General features: G+C 43.5%; 1 long non-coding RNA gene across 1 annotated transcript; it reads left to right on the forward strand.

Moving 5' to 3' along the window:
* Window positions 1-7,046: 7,046 nt before the first annotated feature.
* LOC135418024 (uncharacterized) lies at window positions 7,047-12,750 on the forward strand. The gene is made up of 3 exons (XR_010432297.1): window positions 7,047-7,767; window positions 8,180-10,618; window positions 11,660-12,750. It is a non-coding gene; the product is annotated as an uncharacterized LOC135418024 (long non-coding RNA).
* Window positions 12,751-18,886: the final 6,136 nt, after the last annotated feature.

Below are 18,886 nucleotides of genomic sequence, written 5' to 3' on the forward strand. Positions count from 1 at the left end.
CCTATTACCGGGAACTGCTGGCACGCAGCATGGTCCATGGCAGCAATTAGAGTGGAATTTATAAAGGATGATTGCAATAGACCCTAAATGTTACCAATTGATGCGTATTCTTTTGGCTTATGGAGGACTTCCCAAAAACTACAGCCCTTCCCTCCCACTGACAAATAATAAGGGATTCTACAAATCACACTGAGATCATGATGGGATTGATTAGGTGTAAGGGAGATAATATATGAAGGAGGATGTAAAGTGATACTTACTTGCAGATCATTAGTATAGTGAGGGACTTGGTTGTTGTCATATTGACTCAAAATGTTCACATTGGATTTTCCGCATGGAGCAGCCCTCGAAGTACTGCAAAAATGACTGCTTCACTTTTTATTACATTTTAATGTAGAAAAAGATAAGTGACTTGGAACAACTGAAACTCATTCCTTGTCTGGTTATTTTCCTGATAAAAATGAATTGAAGGACGCAAGGTGATTTCTTAAGTGCCTTGTAACAACTATATAGTGATTTCTTCCAAAGGGCATGTAGCCCACCAGTGTTGACTTGAAGGAGAATTTAGGGCTTCTGATGATGTTGGTTAACTCATCCCTTCAGTTCTCAACATACTGCTTTAGGCTATGATTTCATCAGATCTCCATGCTAAGCAAGAGTTGACCATGCCAAAACTTGTATAGGAAGCAGACAAGAGCAGGTGTTTCATGAAATGGTGTTGGTTTATTGAGATATTTTTATTTATTAAGTCAATGTCCCAGCAAAGCTCTGCAGTCACTGTGCTACTGAAGTTTATCTGGTGGTTGTTTGAACACCAAAGTCCTGTTTTTCTGGTAAAAGGAAACCCTATTTTTTTTTAAGCATAGCATTGTTTGTTTGGACATCCTTGCCAAATAAGGTTTGGTAACTTTTCTTATGAGTTTTCTTCCTGATTTTTGCACTCTGTAGCTATGAAAATGCTCTGTGAATCTGAAGAGAAACAGATAAGAGGCTGAAATATGTTTGTATGAAACACTGACTGAATAAGTTAGAAAGGTAAAATTGTAAGGATCAGGGGATGGTGAGAATCCTTAGAACTACCACTGAGTTCGTGCTGGCCACAAACTGGCCACATACAGGGGCTGGGTCTGTTATTTAAAGGGTAGTTATTTGTAGTAATCACGTGCCTGTGCCAGCATGTGAGCAGCAAGTCTTCTGAGTACTGCCAAGGTGTCTGGAAGGTGGGAGGAGTGTGTGCTTGACAAAAGAGACAGCCAACAGCATTAATTTTTTCTTTTTTTTTTTTTTAACTGTGGTTTTGTTGTTGTTTCATCATGTAAAAACTCAGTGTTAAGTGAAGGGAAGTGACAAGAATATAAAGAAGAGAAAAATCTCGGAGGAAAAAATGTGACTCTAAAATTAAGGTTTTCAGAAGCAAGTTCCTGAAGGCACAATTGATACAAAGCATAGAGACAAAGGCGGGCAGGGGAAAGAATGTGGTTAGCAGGAAGAGGTAAGGAAAATAGGAAAGATATATTCCAGCATAAAATGAAGACTCATTTAAATACCACTATTTTTCTAGAAAGTCACACAGGTAATTTTTGCTTCTTCAGGACACTGTAAATCAATCAGGGTTTTCATGTCTTAAATTTTCTTCCACAGGTAATTGCACTGGGTGTCCCTTCTCTCAAACTAATAGTAAAAGTAGCCTTTGACAATCCTTTTAAAACTGATCAGCAATTTTTTGTATTTGGTGGACAATAGTGTACCAATAGATATTTCAAAAGCTAAAGGAGAAGGATCCAGCTCTGAGTGATGGTTATTGCCTGTAAAATACTGCTGGAAGGAGGAAGAAAGTGAGTGTGCAATTTACTCCGTGGAAATTTAAAGCTAGTGCTGTGGTGCTGGGGTCTGGCCCTGTGCCTGCTAATCTTTCTGTTGACTTCAGAGAGGGTAGGATGAGTCTTTGACTATAACCTGTCTAGAAGGAAGCACCTGAGAAGAAAATTCAGTAACTCAATAGCTTTATGTAATGTTGACTGAAAGGTGTCATTCAGCTCATGGATCTCATCTGTGAGTAAGTACAGGCCAGCACACCCTGTGCTGCTGAAGGAGCTCTGGCAGTGTAAGGCTCCAGGCTGAGAACATGTCTGGAGATGTGTCATTTCATACTGCAACATGCCATGTTTAGCTGCAGAGAATTGTGTATATGTCAGAATGGGATCTGCTTTCCTGTCTCTTTCTATCTTTTTGACTTTGATTTCCCTTCAGCAGCTTTCAGTGCATATCTCTATGTTAAAATTGCTGCAGACTTGGGCTGGAAAAAGGTGAGTTAGGGCTGTACCCTGAAGGGCAACAGAGGAAAACTGGGGTTTGCACTGCTGGAGTTGCAAATTGTGACCAGAACCAAAGAAAGAAAGATGTCAGGGAATAGGGCAGATGACACCCACACCTCTGCAGAGAAGGGAGGTGAAGGTTTCAGGCTACAAAAGGCAGGGAAAAAAGAAAGAGGTATGTCATTTGAACCCCCTGATGATATGCCTGATTAGAGGGTGTACAGAACAGAGCAAGGCAAGCCCAAGTGCCCAGAGAAGAGGTCCTGAAGAAAAGTGTTGTTAGTCGACCTGTGTGTAACAGGTGCTAAAGGCAATAATGGCTGTACTGTTTGGGTTGAAAATGTGTGTTTAAATCCTCCTCTTACTTCTTTAGTGTTGTGGGGGCAGGACTGGGAATAGCTCCTCGTGCCCTACCTGTATGGTACACAGCCCTGTGTACCTACAACTTGGCTGTGTGTATGGCTGTGGTCAGGTTCTGCAGAGACAGGGGAATCCCATCTCCCTGTGTGACTGTGGCTGGAAGTGCTGAGCCCTGTTGGGGTGAAGTAAAGGGAGAAACATAACAAAAAAGAAGAATTTGTTGATCCAGTAACAGTCATCTGGCTTTTAAAGCTTTCCAAGATTTCCTGGAAGCTAGAGGGATGTAATCAACCAAGCCTGAGCACTGGACAAATGCACTGCAGTGTTTGGGTTGGGATTTTTTTATTTTATTCTCTTTTAATTTAAAAATTATTTGTTGGAGGAACAGACTAAATTAAATCAAATTGCCAAAAGACCACAGGGGAGCTCTACTAGGTCTTTCTTAAACTGAGTACATAAACTTTAGCTCCCATTGGTTGGGCAGCTTTGGAGTCTTTAATCTTTGTTGCTGTTTATTTTTCATAGCTGTCAGTCTCTGTAATTCTAATTATTGGTTTTGTTAGTGGAGTCATGAAGTGTCCTGTTGGCTTAGAGGCTGATGCATGGGAACCTTAATTTGACTGGCTGAGTCGTGACAAGTGCATATCACTCCAGTTTCCACAAACTCCTCTGCAGGACTTGAAACAGCCTTGACAATTATTTGGCCAGCTGAAAAAGAGACAGTACCAAAATTAATAAAATGTGTTCCAGTAAAGCAATTTCCTTTGCCTTTCCCTGTCCTACTTGCCTATTTTATTTCACCCTTTGTCCCCTCAAAAGTTAATTTTAAAATTAAAGAATGTGTGCTACATGATACAGCTTTGGGTTTTTAAGTGAGCCTAGAGTCGAAATCAGAGAGGCAATGGGAATTCAGTTTGACCTCAACACTTGCCAAGCATGTAGCAAGCATGCAGACACTGTACAGTCACCAAGGTGAGCCGAGAAGGTGGTGTGACATCACAAATGGAGCAAAGTTTGATGAGTGGACCTGCCATTCCTCTGCAGGCTGTGCACCATGCAGTGCACACCGAGACTGTCCAGAGGGTGCTGCTTTTTTTTGTAGTTTTTTAAGCTCCATGCAAATGAAAGTATTTCAGATTTATTTCAGAGTTCATTTCAAGGAAACAAGCTTATCTAAAATAGCCTTTTACCCATCCTTGCAGATTTGCTGCTACTTACAGGGAGGTTGAAGACTAAGTGGGGTGCAAGGGGAGTGGGAGTGAGGTGGGGGATCTTCTTGGGCTGATTGCCTGCATTGCTGACCAAACACCAGTGGAGAGGGTGAAGGCGGGATGGTGTTGACTTCATGTGTGGGGATTCAGCAAAACTGCGCTGGATGATGATGAGAATGAGAAAAGGGGTTTGCAACAGATGATCACTGGGTCACGGCTTAACTGTGGCCTTGATGTTGATCCCAGTAATCAGTGTGGACGTGCTGTTGGATTTAGGAGCCCAACCTTTGCTTTCAGCTATGGTAGGGGTTGGTATGTAAACGCATGTGTGTTGACTTCTACAAATGCTAACAAGTCCCACAGTCTTACACTGTTTGCTGCCCTTATTGATGGTGTGCTGTTTAGTTGAGGATGTTACTACTAGTCCTGGAATTAGTACTAGTGTAACAGGCATTTAATTATCATGTGGAGCTGCTATTACGGCAAACAGGCAGAGCCAGAGATGTAAATTTGAGTATCTCATCCACAGGCAATGAGTTATCTGCCTCATGTATCAGTGTGATCCATCTAATGCTTTTAAGTACTCAATGTATTGATATGTCCAGATGCAAATGAGTTCTTCACTGTCTGTACCTCAAATCTTGGCCACATCATGAAGATGTTTGCTAGGCTCAGTCCATCGCTGCTTGGGTTGTCCTGGCTGTCTAGCCAGATACAGCTATTTTAGCCCCTACGTGTATAACTGTAACCTGCTATCTTTGCACTTCACTGCAAGCTTAGCCACTGGCTCCAACAAACTATCACCTATCCCTGGTACTGGACAGTTTAGCAAAGATCTTTACTGGGGACATCAAGAGGTCCAGCAGTTAGTGTCTGCATCCAGCTTATAGTCCTGTGTTACGTCAAGTTAGATTTCACATTTGCTTCTGCCCCTCTGGCTGTATGATGTAGGCTTGTTAGTTATTTTGCAACACTACTGAAGTATTTAGGGATTCTCAAGAATCAGAGGGTGGACCAACAGAATTCTGGATATTAATGAAGAACTTTCAGCTGAGATTAGTTATTTTGCTTACTTATGTGTTGAATACGAATAGCCCTAGGCAAGCTGTGATGAAGAGCAGGCTGGACAAACAACTAATGCTGCTAATATTGACCCAGAGCTCCATTTAGCTTTGCAGCCCCCTTTAAAAGGAAGCAATCAAAAGGAAGCACTGTGAGATCCTGAAGGCTGCTTGTTTGTTTTTTCACATGCTGTTCAGCTTGGGAGGTGAAAATACCCATCAGTTTGATTTCCTCTTTCTCAGACTTTGGTCAATGTTGATGACTTTGCATTTTCTGTGCTGGAAGGGTAATGTTGAAATACACCTTCAACAGATCATGAAAAACATTCTGGTTGAAGAAAATGTTAGACACTTTCTAAAGAGTATTTTTTTTATTATATTTTATTTTGCCAGGTCACATTGTTTTAAGATTTTTTTTAATAACTGTACTGTTTCTACATATGATTGCCACTCATTACCTCTGGTGATGCACAGATCATCCTGCAGGTAATTTTTCAGTCTGAAATCTACAAAGTGAATTTTACAAAGCTTTTGCAGCATGGTGATGCTTTCTAGACAATGGTATATAAATGCCATTTCCAAGTGAGACTGCTGTTATTATTCCCAGATGTTCCAGTCCTTTAGTTGCCTAAATATAGTTGTTGGTGAGGAGTTTTAGGCTTTCAGGGCAGAAGGTCAGCTTGAAAGGGACTCAGAGTTGTAAAGTAAGCAATTTCTGGATTTTGGGCCTTATCAGCTCTCACTGTGAGTGTGATGGGAAAGCCTTTAAGCTGCTTTTGTCAAGCCTGGGAGATAAAACTGGCATCTCATAGAAAAAAATGCTGAGGTCTGAGTCATTTTGGGTCACAAGTTCCATTGGTGTAAATTTGCCCCACTGTATTGACATAGTGGAGCTAATGTGATTTCCTCTGTGTATGTCTTGGCAACATCAGTAGAAGCATTTTGACTTTAGATGGGAAATGTCAGAAGTATAGTCACCTCCCCATCTTGCCATGCGGGGAAAGAGCAAGTGAAGAGACAATGCCGCCTTCGGAGCCACAGCACTCACATCCTTCATTTGAAGAACCAAACCTAGATTGGCGTGGGGTCAGCAGCAGAACTTCGGATTCCGGGGAGTCTAAAGGAAAGCTACACCCAATCTGATGAGCTGCAGCTTGATCTTCTGTCACACTTCAATATTTATGTACCGAAGGCGCTTTGTTTGGTGGAAAATATTGTCCTTTTCCCATCATGACTGTCATCTAGCCATCTGTGTTAGCTAAGCTTTCGCCTTTTATGTATCATAAAAAATGTGCATATTGGAGTTTGATATGCTATTATTATATGTTATTGTTGGAGCATAATAACAAGGTATATGCAGTGAAAAGAACTGTAGGAAAAATGGATTGTGATCTTGCCATTAAAGAGGGCAATGAATGTGTAGAAAAGGCCCTAGTCTTGGCCAAAAACCTTATTCTGACTCTTACTTTAGAAGAGCACTAACTCTTATACTACAAACTCTTATATTCTTATGTACCTTATTAAATCGTAACCCATACTTTAATTTTCCACTTTCTTGTTTCATCCCCTTTTCAGGACCATTCTTCATTTCTCATTTGCAGTGGGTCATTCTCTAGTTTATTTTAAAATCTCTTGTAGAACTGTAGCTGGACCCTTCTTCTTCCTCTTGCATCTCCATGTGAAACAAGGCAACTTTTCATTTATAAGCCAGAAAGAGTTAACCAGGAGTGTCTGGCAGAATCACAAACTTTTCAGTCAAAAGGTTATGACAAACATTCTATTTTCTACAGAAAGTACACATATTTCATATGCTCAAAAAATTTCACTTACTCAAGGATCTGACTTATGTCCAGAAAAATAATTCTGACAAATTTTTCAGCCAGCCCTAATTTTTCTTCATCAGGAGTTTTTAACCAGTCCTAATTTTTCTTCATAAGGATTTTATTTTCTCCTTCACCATTTCTCTTTCTTTGCCTCTTGAGCAAAATAAGATCCCTATAAACATTTGAGCACTAGGTGAACTTTCCAACCTATGGTATTTGAGTGGATTAAAAATAAGGTGAAATAAGTTTGCTGGTGCCCTATTTTTGACAACCCTGGCCTAGACGCTTCCTTTATAGGTCAGTAAAAGCCTTGTTATATGTTTGTAGAGTCAGCAGAAAAAGCTGGCTTTCTTCATAGCCTGAACCAGTGCAATCCTGAAGCTTTCTGAAGTCACTGAGATAAAGACCAGGCCCTGAGAGAGAGCACAAAAAATACACTTAAATGCATGGCTCTGGCCCTTGGATACATAAAAATATTTTGAACAAAGTGGTGGAGGGAAAAATTAGAATGCTGTGCCTCCATCCAGACCACACCAGACAGCTTAGCATTGCTCTAGGATGTAAATGTTGCTGTCAGGGATGAATTCTGGTGTGTCCCCATCACAGCAGAACATGCAACACCCATGTCTGAAGCCCAGCCAGTGAGGCCACCTGAGGAGTGTGCTGAGCTGGAGAATGAGGAAAGGCTGTACAGCTTTTTTTCCACAACAGAGGGCAAGGTTCCTCCACCCCTGCTCTGCCTCTGAGATGTCAAAAGGTATCTATATGCGATTACTTTTAGGTCACTTGCTTCCTTCTAGCTGGTATCTAAGGACCACAGGTTGGATCACTGTGTGGGATACGCCTGTAATACTTGCAGGGTATTGTGTAGTTTTCAATCTGTCTCTCTTTATCTTGCCTGAACAGCTTAATCTGGTTTCACCATGTTTCTTTTTCCAGACTGTGCTTTTTCTTGCTTGCAGGGTATTGTTGCTGAGGGCAGCTGGAAGACAATCAGGTAGGAGAATATAACCCAAACCTGAGAAATGTGCATAGTCTGTTTTAAACAGACTTACTTCCTGGGAGAAGAATGGCCCCTAGTCAGCAAAAACAGTTTCTAGGGTACACAAAACAAAAAGAATTTCTCCGTGAGAAGATTTCTGGTAATGTAATTACCACTAACTACCATCCAGCACTGTTAGTGGAAATGGTTGTAGTTTTCAGCTCACTTGCTGTAAAAACTGAATTGGGCATGACAGTAAATTAAATATATTCTGCCTTAGTGATTAGCGTTTTTGTTCAACTTTGCAGCCTTTAATGGGAGCTCTGTGGCTGTGTGCTCTCTGGTAGCACTGGTTTCCATGACAGCTTCTGTGTCAACTATTTCTCACACATGCTTTATGACTTATTGTACAGCACGTGTTGTTTAGTTTCACAGCCCATGATACAGTTTTCAGGAAACTTGTGACTCTTTAACATCTACATTGCAAGGAGCCATCACCTGCTGTGAGGAATGAGAGAACAATGAGCAATCCATGTAGGAAAGGTGGGGAAAGCACACTGGTATGTTAAAAATTTGAATTTGTCACACCAGAATGCAGCTGGCAGGAGTGACAAGCTCAGGAGCGTGTGTGAGTCCTTGGACTCAGAGGACCTGATTGTTAGTGGTGGTTTTCTGTTGCTTCATGAAGTCTCCAACATTAGATTTTCAATCTCTGTCACACTTTCCAACCCCCTTTTCAAGCACTGCCTGAGGGCTCTCTCTTGTGCATGCCTTCTTTGTTCCCATGCCCTGTCTGTCCTGAATGAAAAGCTTCTCACTCATGCCAGAAAGACATTTCTAAAATTACCAAGGAGGAACTGTGCCAGGCGGGTACTTCTATGCATGACTGTGCTGGGTGAGTCTTGTTACCCCAGAAGAGTTCTCACTATGTTCATCCTGGGAAACTTCTGCTGGGAGCTGGAAGGTACCCAGCCATGTTCCTCTTCCCCCAGCACATGGGCATCTTGGGAAGGACAGTGGCTGCAGCTTCTTCTGGGGGGCTTCTCTGCTGAGAGCCTCCCACTGTGAACCCATGGCAGGTAGGGCTGGTGGGAGCCTGGGGTTGCATCTCTGTAAGAGGCTTTCTTGGATATTGTGTCTGAGCAGGGCACAGGCTGCTCTGCATTGTCACAGCTGAGTAAATCAGTTGTTCTATGAGGATGATGTACCAGAGAATGGAGGTCAATGAGAATTTGCCTCAACAGAATCTGAGGAAAGTAAAAAGGCAAGCCTACAACGAGGCAAAAAGCCCAGGGTGGGTGTACGTGCTCTGCCTGAAATAGAGCAGCCAGAATTGGAAACTGTGCTTCGGCCAAGTCCCTCAGAAAGGAGCTTTCCAGAGCGGCATGGTGTGTGGTGGTTCTCACTGGGTCGGAAGGGAAAGCCTCCTGCTGACTGCTGCCTCCCTCTGAGCAACGCCCGACAATTAATGCTGCAGCAGGAAATAGGTGGGAGATTAACAAAGGGTTTGTTGCAGAGCGGATTGTGTGGCCCTGTCAAAAGCAGCTGTAATTCCCACCCAGCCTGATTATTTTTGCCATGGACTAGCCTTGTTACTTGCTTCCCCTTTCAAATAAGGTTAACACCTTCAAAAATTCGGAACTTGCTAGAGACTTAGAGTCTGCTGGGGAGAGTAGTTTCTACCTCCCCTGGGGATTTCTGTACAGTGTTTGGATTTGGCAGGGTTCAAGGGTAGAAGGGATCCTGGTCTTTAGACTAGGAGGGAGACAAAGACAACTGACGAAGAGCAGCATTTCAGCCTGGGATGGGCCCATTTGTCATTGCCAGGTACCTGTTAGATCTTGCATTCCCTGGGAGAGAATTTGTTAAAAAATGAAAAGCTTTCTGGTGTCTGAAGATCAGTGGAGCCCGAAGCAGGAGATTTTGTGTGCCTGACCAACCTCAGATAACTTAAAAATGTAGAAGCTGCAGCATAAATCACTTACAACCCAAGAGCCAGTCACTGTTTCACACCAAAAACTGTGTCCTATTCCCTGGCACCAATAAAGCCTCAGGTTTGTGTTCCCCAACTCCCATGCTGCCACTTGCTGCTGGCCCAGCACCAGAGGAGAGGTACAAAGTCTGTGGCAACTGTTTGTGGTTAAACATGGTCATTGGAGAAGTACTGGGACTTCCAGTGGCCTGCAGCCTATGCTGTCTCTGACTCCACAAGGCACCCATGCCCTCCTGTGAAACTTTTGTCCCAGGTTTGGAGAGCCTGAGGACCAGAAGAGTCCCATGGGCACTGGAATTCACATAACTAATGCTAAATCGTCTTAAAATGTAATGTGTGTGCTTCCTGGCAGCTTGTAACCTGGGGTTTATATCCTGGCATGGTGGGGGGAAGGTCGAACACCTTCTCTTCTTGGGGCACCTGACAAGGTGTTGCCCCATGTGGGTGCTGGGAGGGTGCTGTTGGCAGTACTATTGGAAAAGAGCTCACCAGAATTGGGCTCAGGTCAACCAATGGCTGGGTGGGAGCACAGGCTGTGCTGGGGCAGGGCAGGACAGTGGCTGCAGGGCAGGAGGGGTCTCTGAGCTTGAGGGGCTGTGGGTCTGCAAGGGGCAACTTGTGGCAACGGTGTGGGAGCGGGGTTGTGGACTCAGAGCCCTTCTCCTTGTTCTTCATTTCACTGTGGCTTATCCACTGGGTAGTTGGCATTGCAGTCACAAACTGTACATGGCAGACCCCCCTGGACAGGTGGGCCAGGGAAGCTTTATTCACCATCTCTGCACTCATGTTGGGAGCCCAAAATCATATGTGGCTGCAGCTCCACCCAGACAGAGCTGTTTATTTTTGAAGCATCTGGGAGATGCTGTGAGAGAGGTGGGTAAAGTTCAGCTGGGATTATTTTTAATACCCTGTGTCTAGAGGGAAATTTGGAGTTCCATTTGATAAGAGCTGCTTTTTCCATTCCAAATGTGTTTGCTTACATTGCACGAAGTCCTGCCACTTTTTGTACCTTTGCATTCATTTCCACTCTTCTCTTTTGGCTACCCCTCAAAATGCTCTGTTTGGGGCCAGGACCCTGTGGCAGGTGATGCACTGTGCCTGCTAGCAGGAGGACCCAGCCCCACTCCCCTCCATACTCTTTTGAGCTCTCTTTATGGCTCGTTCCCCAGCTGCTGCACAGGATGAAATCTGTCTTCTAGCAGGTAATTCATCATTGTACTTGGTGACAACACAAAGCTCTCCTGTTGAGGCATCTGAGTGTGTCCCCTGGCTGAGATACCTCTTTACACAAAGCTTGGGGAATTAAGCTATATTACAGTATTTATACTGGGCTGTACCTTTGCTCTGAACCCTCTGCCAGGCTCCAGAGTGAGTCAGTATGAGTGGAGCCAGCAAGCAGGCTTAGCTGAGTGATGGAGAACCTACATTCACCCCCTCATTCTGCCTCTAGCCTGCATAGGACTTGGGTTGCCTCACTTTGGCTACTCCTGGCCATTGGTTCCCCAACTGTAAAGTGAGACTGACAGCACTACACTGCCTCTTAGGGATGCTGAGGAGATAAAAGCATTAATGTTGGCATTGACTGCTGTTACTTGCTATACTCGCTGTTAAGGAAAGCCAAACAAATAGTAGTTGGGAGTTGATGGACAGCCAGATTTTTCCCTCACTCACACCTCCACCTTCTGAAACCACTTGGATGTCACCACAGCCTGATACTTGTAAGCCCCTGAGAGTGTATGTATGTGTGTGCGTGTGTGCGACACTACAGCATCTCTCTTCTGGATTCAAACCAGATGTTGAGATGACAATTTGATCCCTTCCTGCTCTGGCTGAGCTGAGTGGGTGGAATCTGGGCTGTAGCTCTCAGCAGAGTCTCCAGCCAAGAATCTCCAGGCCTTTCTCTGACATTAACAGGACCCCCTGGAAGTTTGAGAAATGTTGCTGTATCAATGTGCGACCGGAGAAGCCAAAGCCACTGAAGCAGAGCAGGCTTGCTCAGCCCTGGACAAGCTGGAGCATGGCCTGTCAGCCTCTCTTCCCTGGCCTGACCACTAGATGGAGATGTCCCTTCCAGAGCTGTGAAGAACGCAGGTACTCAGGAAAATACAGTTCTCGCTGAAGGACCTGTCAGTGAAAGCGAAGACGTTCTTCCTCCTGGTTTCACAAGTCGAATCTGGACAGTGGTATGGGAAGAGGCTTCTTGTTTTAGCAATAATGTACGAGGAGCAGCTTTTAGAAGAATTCCTCATTTTGAGCCATCTCCGTTTACCAAGTGCCCTCTCTCCCATGTGCAGAAGTAGTGCAGTAAATTGGTTCAGAGAGCCCAAACATCTCACTTGCTACTCTTCAGGGTGCTCTGCAAGTCATGGGGAGCCCAGAGGTGACCACTTTTGCAATAACACTCGTGCAGCTCTAACAGAGTGCACATGATCTGTGGCGTAGGAGTGATGACATCTCTAAGGCCTAGAGCAGCTGATTTTCAGCCACCTGCCCCCTGCATCTGGCAGCTTGCTTCACTCTGCTTCAGAATCAAGGATCATAAATACAGATTCTTCTCTGTCTAGATACTTAATTTTGCTTAGAAAAGGATTCTTGAATTTGGAGGGTGGAAAAAGAAGGCAAAAGTATTGCTGTGACTTCAGATGTGCCTGGTGGCTATTCTTTCTCACTGCTTTAATGTACATTCGACCTTACTTGCTTTTTCTCCCTGGACTCATTCTTCAAGTAGAAGGGTAGCAATGACTTCAACTTCAATCCAGTCTTCCCTTCCCCCTTTCCCTCCTTTTTTCCAAGAACTGACAGTGAGATCAGACAAAAACTCTGAATCAGTGTCCAGTCATACATTGGTATGCCTGTCACTAATGTTTTGCAGAGCTTCAAGCTGAAATGGTTGAAGTTGCTCTGAGTTACTGCAGGAGGATCTGCAGCTCCAATCCTTTGAGCAGCAAATTCTGGAGGTGCTGTGCCTCTTGAAGCCCAACAATAAATAGTGGCAAATATGCAAATTCTGTCTGTTCTTATGGAAGGTGAATCTTTTGCACACTAAATGACAGATATTGGAAATGCATAAGATGCAAGTTAGCTAACCCCCATGTCTGCTGGCTGTGACATGCTGGTTCCAGTTCTGACAACTGCTATCCCACAGAAGAACTGTAAGAAGTGTATGGACTCCCAATACCTGATTTGGCTACACACCCAGTAGCTACATCTTTTCACAAAACCCAGGAAAATAAATGTATTGTTCCAGAAGTACAAATTCCAAAGTCTTATACAGTAGGTTAATCATCTGTTGCCCTTTGGCAGAGGGTCCGGGGGACACAGTTTTGCTGTCCTCCTGTTCTGATCTCATCCAGTTCAGGGCAGAGGCACTTGTCTGTGACTACATACACACATTGCCAACCACCAGATTTAACACAGCCTGGTCCCTGTGATGAACTGACAAACTGTGAGTAAATAAAGCAAGTGAGGGATAAAAAAAGTTGGGAAGGTTTTGTTTTAGGGAACACAATTCAAGAAAATGTTTAAGTTTAATTTTGCTCTTAAAATAAGGAGAGACTTCTCTAAAAGTGATGTCTGATAGTTGAGATTAGGGATCAGGGGCCATGCAGACCATTTCCCCAGTCGAGGGTGAATGGGTGTTAGTGGAGGCACACAAATGTCCCACAGGTTTGGGTGACTGCCAGCCTGGAGCTTGCTTTCACTGACACATTAGCTGAAGATTCCTTAAAGGCATTGACATGGGGATGAGATGGAGAGCCCAACATCAAATCTTCTTCCCTACTAGTTAACTTTCTCCTGTATTCTCATGAAGGGGTAGATTTGTCAAAGGAGAAGATATGGCTTGAGGGGCTGCAGCTCCCCTCTCCCAGCTCTCTTGACTGATTAATGCAATGTTCATACTGGAAGACCAGTACACCATGCTGGCATACCTTCCCCATGTCAGAACACATGCTCAAAATATTTCTACTTCTCCTTTCTTGGAAGTGACGTGTAACTCACAGCCTTAAAATACTAGCTGGAAAGTTGTCAGGATTTTCTTTTTTCTTTTCTTTATTGTTTTCCTGTTGACAATGCCCATTGGCGAAAGTCCATATAATAACAGATGAGGTGATGAATGCAGCTGGAGTTCAGCTCTAGGACTTAAGTTCCCCCATGTTTGCCTTTGGGTCCTAGGGGTACATGCAAGTCTGCAGGAGAAGTAAAATTCTATAGAAGTAGTAATATCTCCCCAGCTTCTGAGGCATCTCAAAGTGCTTTGAAGCCTGAAAATAACAGAAAACTATTATGTTTAGGAATTACTTTCACCACTGTTGAAAGGCAGCCCCACCACTGGGACACAGTGGGGCAGCCTATTTACTGTCAAGGTTGTGCAGCAAAGCAGGGTACAAAGGGAACTGAATCACCAGCAGGAATGTAGAAGGGACTAGACAGCACTTCCCTGATCGTTATGTGGCCAGGATATAAGTGTTGGTGTCATGCTACTCACATGTGTCAAAAGATCACTGATAGCACAAATGCTTAGGACCTTATTGGCCAAAGAAGGTGTTTGAGGTGGTACAAGTCCCCAGATGTTGAGCAGGTCTGAAGAAGAATGGGGTTTTGATCTTGATTTGTGATACAGTTGGGGCACTTCAGCTTTTCAAGAACAGTGATTCAGAAATTATTTGGGAAAACACACTGTTATAACACCCTCCTCAGATCCCTGCATATCCATATTGGGCATTTCCAGAAATGGGATCACTTGGAAGACAGGAATAGATGTGAACACAGAGTGCCTTGCTGCATTGAGGCTCTAGATTTCTTTTTTTTCTCCTCTCTTAATTTTTAAATAGGACTTTCCAAATACTGTAAAATTCTGAGTTACTGACAGTGTATACTGGAACCTCACAGTATGACAGAGTACCTTATAGGGTCCTGTCTGCTAAGGAAGAACTAATCACTGCAGAAAAAGACTTCATGACTGAGGCTTTATGAGTAAGGAAGGAAGGAATCATGGTCAGACCAGTAGAAGGGAGGGACTGGAGCCCTGAGTTCCATGCTCAAAGAGGTCAGCTTTGCTACTGACCTCTGAGGTGGCTTTGAGCAAGTCATCTGTCTTTCACTGTGCCTCATGTGTCCCACCATCCCAAAATATTACTGACTTCATCTCTAAAATGAGTTGAGGTATGATCTGACTATTTTTATTCACTTGCTGGTGGTACCAAAGTTTCAGAACAATCTCTTAATGTAAACATCCACCTCATCAAGTTGAAAAGAAACTCTCTCACACTTTTCCTGCTGGGTAATAAACCATTACACTTGCTGGGTTTTAAGGTAAAAATTAATGTTTTCCTTCCTGTTCTGAAGGAGGTTCTACTTCCGGAATCTGGAAAATTCTTTTCTTAAACATTCCATGTAAATATAATTCTTTTAAAAAATAATACACATGACTTAAGTCATCATAAACACAATGGTTATTGTATATAAAAGAATTGGGGCAGCATTTTATAACGAGGTAAGGGCTATATTTAAGAAACTGTATAAATCACATTCAAATTTGCTGATGTTAAAAATGTCAGTTGCCCCGAGGGAAGATGAAGAGGGTGTTCTAAGGGCCATGAGTGACTGAAGACAAGTCTCATAGAAGTATTGAAATACAATATGGAATACATTTTATTAAAAAATAATAAAAAAATTAACATTGTTTCATTGTTTCCTGCCCTTGTGATCCCAAAGACTTATATTGTCCTGATCTGTACTGTAGTCCCAAAGGACTCTCAAAGATCTTTCATAGGAAGCAAACTTTTACTTATTGCTTGCAGTATTATGGAGGGTATTTGGGGTGTGGGAAGGACATTGCTGGTAGATTTTCTGGAAGCTCCATCTAGTCATTCTGGCCACCTCTTTGGTGGAGAAAGCCCTTTTCTTTTGAAAGCCTGGGCACCTCAGATGAGATGTCATCATGGCAAAGCCACAGAGAATGTCAAAGTTGTAGCATAATGTGTAATTCATGTTGAAAGAGAGATCACGGTCTGGGGGCCTGATTCCAGATTCAGAATGATCCAGGGAAAACATGAATTAAGACCAAAAGTCAAATGTCTATGTGAGAAGGAAAGAGTTTTATGTGTCTCCAGAGGCCCTTTAGCTCTGACCTGTTGGAGGTATGTGTGGTAGAGACATTCATTGTGCAAAGTAGCTGAAGTCAGTCTGAAACCTTGTGGTTTTGTTTCTGGAGAGCTATACAGTCACTGAGATTGGCCACAATGGCCAAAGTTATTTCAGCATTGTCTGTGGACAAAAGGACCCCAAGGGAGTTAGATGATAGCTCCCAATGGTCCCACCGCTTGTGTGACTTTGCTATGGTGTGGCACAGGAGGACTGCTGGGGCTGCTGGGCAGCGTGCCAGAGCCCGAGAGGAGCTCAGTGGATCAGCAAACCCCAGTTGAGTGTATCCATTAGCAACTGAAATCATGTGGTGTGTCTTCTGGTGGTGTGAATGACCCCTCTGTGTGAGCCCAGTGTGTCACAGGCTGTACGCTGCCTACAGAAGACATAGCTTTTGATTGAAGCTTTTCACCTGTAGCCCTAGGACACACCACTCTAAAAGTTACATTGAAAAAAAGGCATTCAACTTCCTGTTCAGCTTGAACATCCCAGCACAGTCAATTCTATGAGCTTGAGCTACATTAAATAGTGTTTGATGCCAGACTGGGTCTATCCTGTCCTGTTCAGCACATATGTCTCTTTTGGTGTCTCACAGAAGTGTGTGGGTCTGCCATTCAGTGCAGTTTGAAAGACTTGTCCTTACAGAGGTGCTTTGGTTTTATTTCAGTTCTGAACAGCCAGCTGCAAAAACAGTGTTTGGGATTATAGTCATAAAGCATCAGTGGAATTAAGTTGTTAGAAACACTCCCCTCTCTAGACAGAAAAGCCACATTCATCTGATGTGAAGTTGGCATCACTTCTTAAAAAGATGAACTTTGCCCCAAAATCGTGAACAAGACTAGGGCATATGAAACTTTCAGTTTGGAGTGAGTCCAGCTTAGGCTCTAACCAAATCTGAAATTCGTTTCTGTGCAAGTAACTCTTACTCACCCAAGGAGATCTGTTCACTTCAGTGGGCTTGCTAATGTGGTTATGGGCTGCAAAATTGAGTGTCATGTATATGATTTGCAATTTGTGGAGGGAGGCCCCTGGAAAAATTTCATCTTATTTAACTTCAATTAAGTCTGGCAAGACCCTTTTGCTTCAATAAAAAGACCAGACCACAGAGGGAATTGGTGAAATAATCGTGGGCAATCCCTACCACACATCTTGCACGTTAACAACACTTTGCTACATGCATCACTAATCTTTGGGTGATGGGCTGGAGAGGGACCTGGAAAAAACAATCAGGGATTTCAGTTAAAAAGCACTTAGCATGGAGAAAATAATAGGCCTTCAGTTTATGTAATAATATACAGCAATTTCATTTGAGTTAAGGTTGATAGATATTTTATGCCTTAGGATCTAAAATTCTTTAGCATTTCCAGACAATTAATAGCTCTCTTGTAAATCATAGCAGAATTTCTTGGAGATTCCTAGCACTTGGTTGCCAGAGAAGACACCTCCCAGGCTGCAGCAGCAGCAGAGATGCACAGAGCAGCAACATCTCTCTTCCCTGCATCTGCCTTCTGCATAGTATTACCTGTTTTCTGGAAGACAGAGTGGGTGGGTGTCCCTGGCACTTCTCTGAGCCATTAGCTGCAGCTCCTGGAGGCACATTCAAGGCCTGGTCTGCTAGTGCTTGATCTTTTTCCAACTCAAGCACTGGTGATGTGTCTGCTGAGAGACCACAGCCTCTGAGCAAAGCTGAAGAGCTTGAGGGTGTTGAGTCACAGGCACCCATGGATGCAGCTAGAATGGGTGGTGAAATTGCTGTCCTCAGCTGTTCGTGTCATCCCTCTCTTGGAAGTGGTTGCCAGCACATCTGGTGAAGCCTTTAAGACATCAGGCAGTAAACTATTGTAGTTCACAGTTTCACAAGCAGTGAAGCCACCCATGCTGCAGTGGCAGCAACCTCTGAGAGAACGCGTGAGGGGAAAGGTGAGGAAGTGTAACCCAATCAGTCACCCCAACACATCTACTGCTTCTGAGTGAGGTCTGCCAGCTCTCACCACAGGCACCAGGGATGGTGGGGGATGTGCAGACTGCTCACTAAGGTGAGCAGAATCTGCATTCTTTACTTCTGCTGGCAAAGCATCTGGGGGCTGTGGGCACATGTAAGAGCATCCTCTGAGGGTTGTTTGGGATGAAGGTGGTTAGTAACTCACAGCACACATTTTGCGTGATGAACCCTTAGGTCAAGGCAGTAGCTGTGTTTTACTGGAGACAAAAGCAAGTTTTTCTTACAGTTGAGGACATCTACAGTTTTTATATTAGCATAAACTGCAAGTGACCAGGCTTTCTGCTTCTCCCAATCCTCTGACTGTTGAGTTCAGTGACTAAGTCATAGGTATCTCACTAAACAAATCTTGGAGATCAAAGTCTGGGAAAGGCAAAGAATCTGGAGTCTAAGTCTTTAAAAACTGATTAAATCTACAAAAGTGTTTGTTTGTAGACATATTTGGCTTGGGTCTGTTGTATGTCCATTCACCTTGGAATGCAGCTCCTTGAGTAGCCTCTCTGAGAGTGGGTATAGAGATGAGTGAAGGGAGAAGGTTCAAGAGAAGTTGCCTAATAATATGGGCATTTGTAATTGCACCATGAGTCTTTCTTTCTGCCTTCTGGTCCAACAGGAAAACTATGACTCTGAATTGTCTTTTCCCTATTAATACAAAGTGCCATTCTTTCCTGTTGCAGTTCAGTTTTACAGGTGTCTGACCTGGGGCAGTCTTGATTCCAATGGCTGGGATATAGATTTCACATGAGAATGTAGCTCTAAAGAAGTATTAACTTAGAGGCATTGGCAAACTTGAATTAAAATGACATTCTTACACAAACACAACAGAACAGCCCTGTGGTACTTTTCATTCTCTTCTACTGTTTGCTTAGGATAACAAGAATATTATGGAGAGCAGATTGTCTCCCCATCATCATATTGTGTCTGCATTTCTGCTGTAAACCCCATTTTGACCTTTCCTCTCTGATGCTGTAGTTTCCTGAGAACTGGATTAAGTTGCC

The sequence above is a fragment of the Pseudopipra pipra genome, chromosome 8 (assembly GCF_036250125.1).
Source record: "Pseudopipra pipra isolate bDixPip1 chromosome 8, bDixPip1.hap1, whole genome shotgun sequence".
NCBI lineage: Eukaryota > Metazoa > Chordata > Aves > Passeriformes > Pipridae > Pseudopipra > Pseudopipra pipra.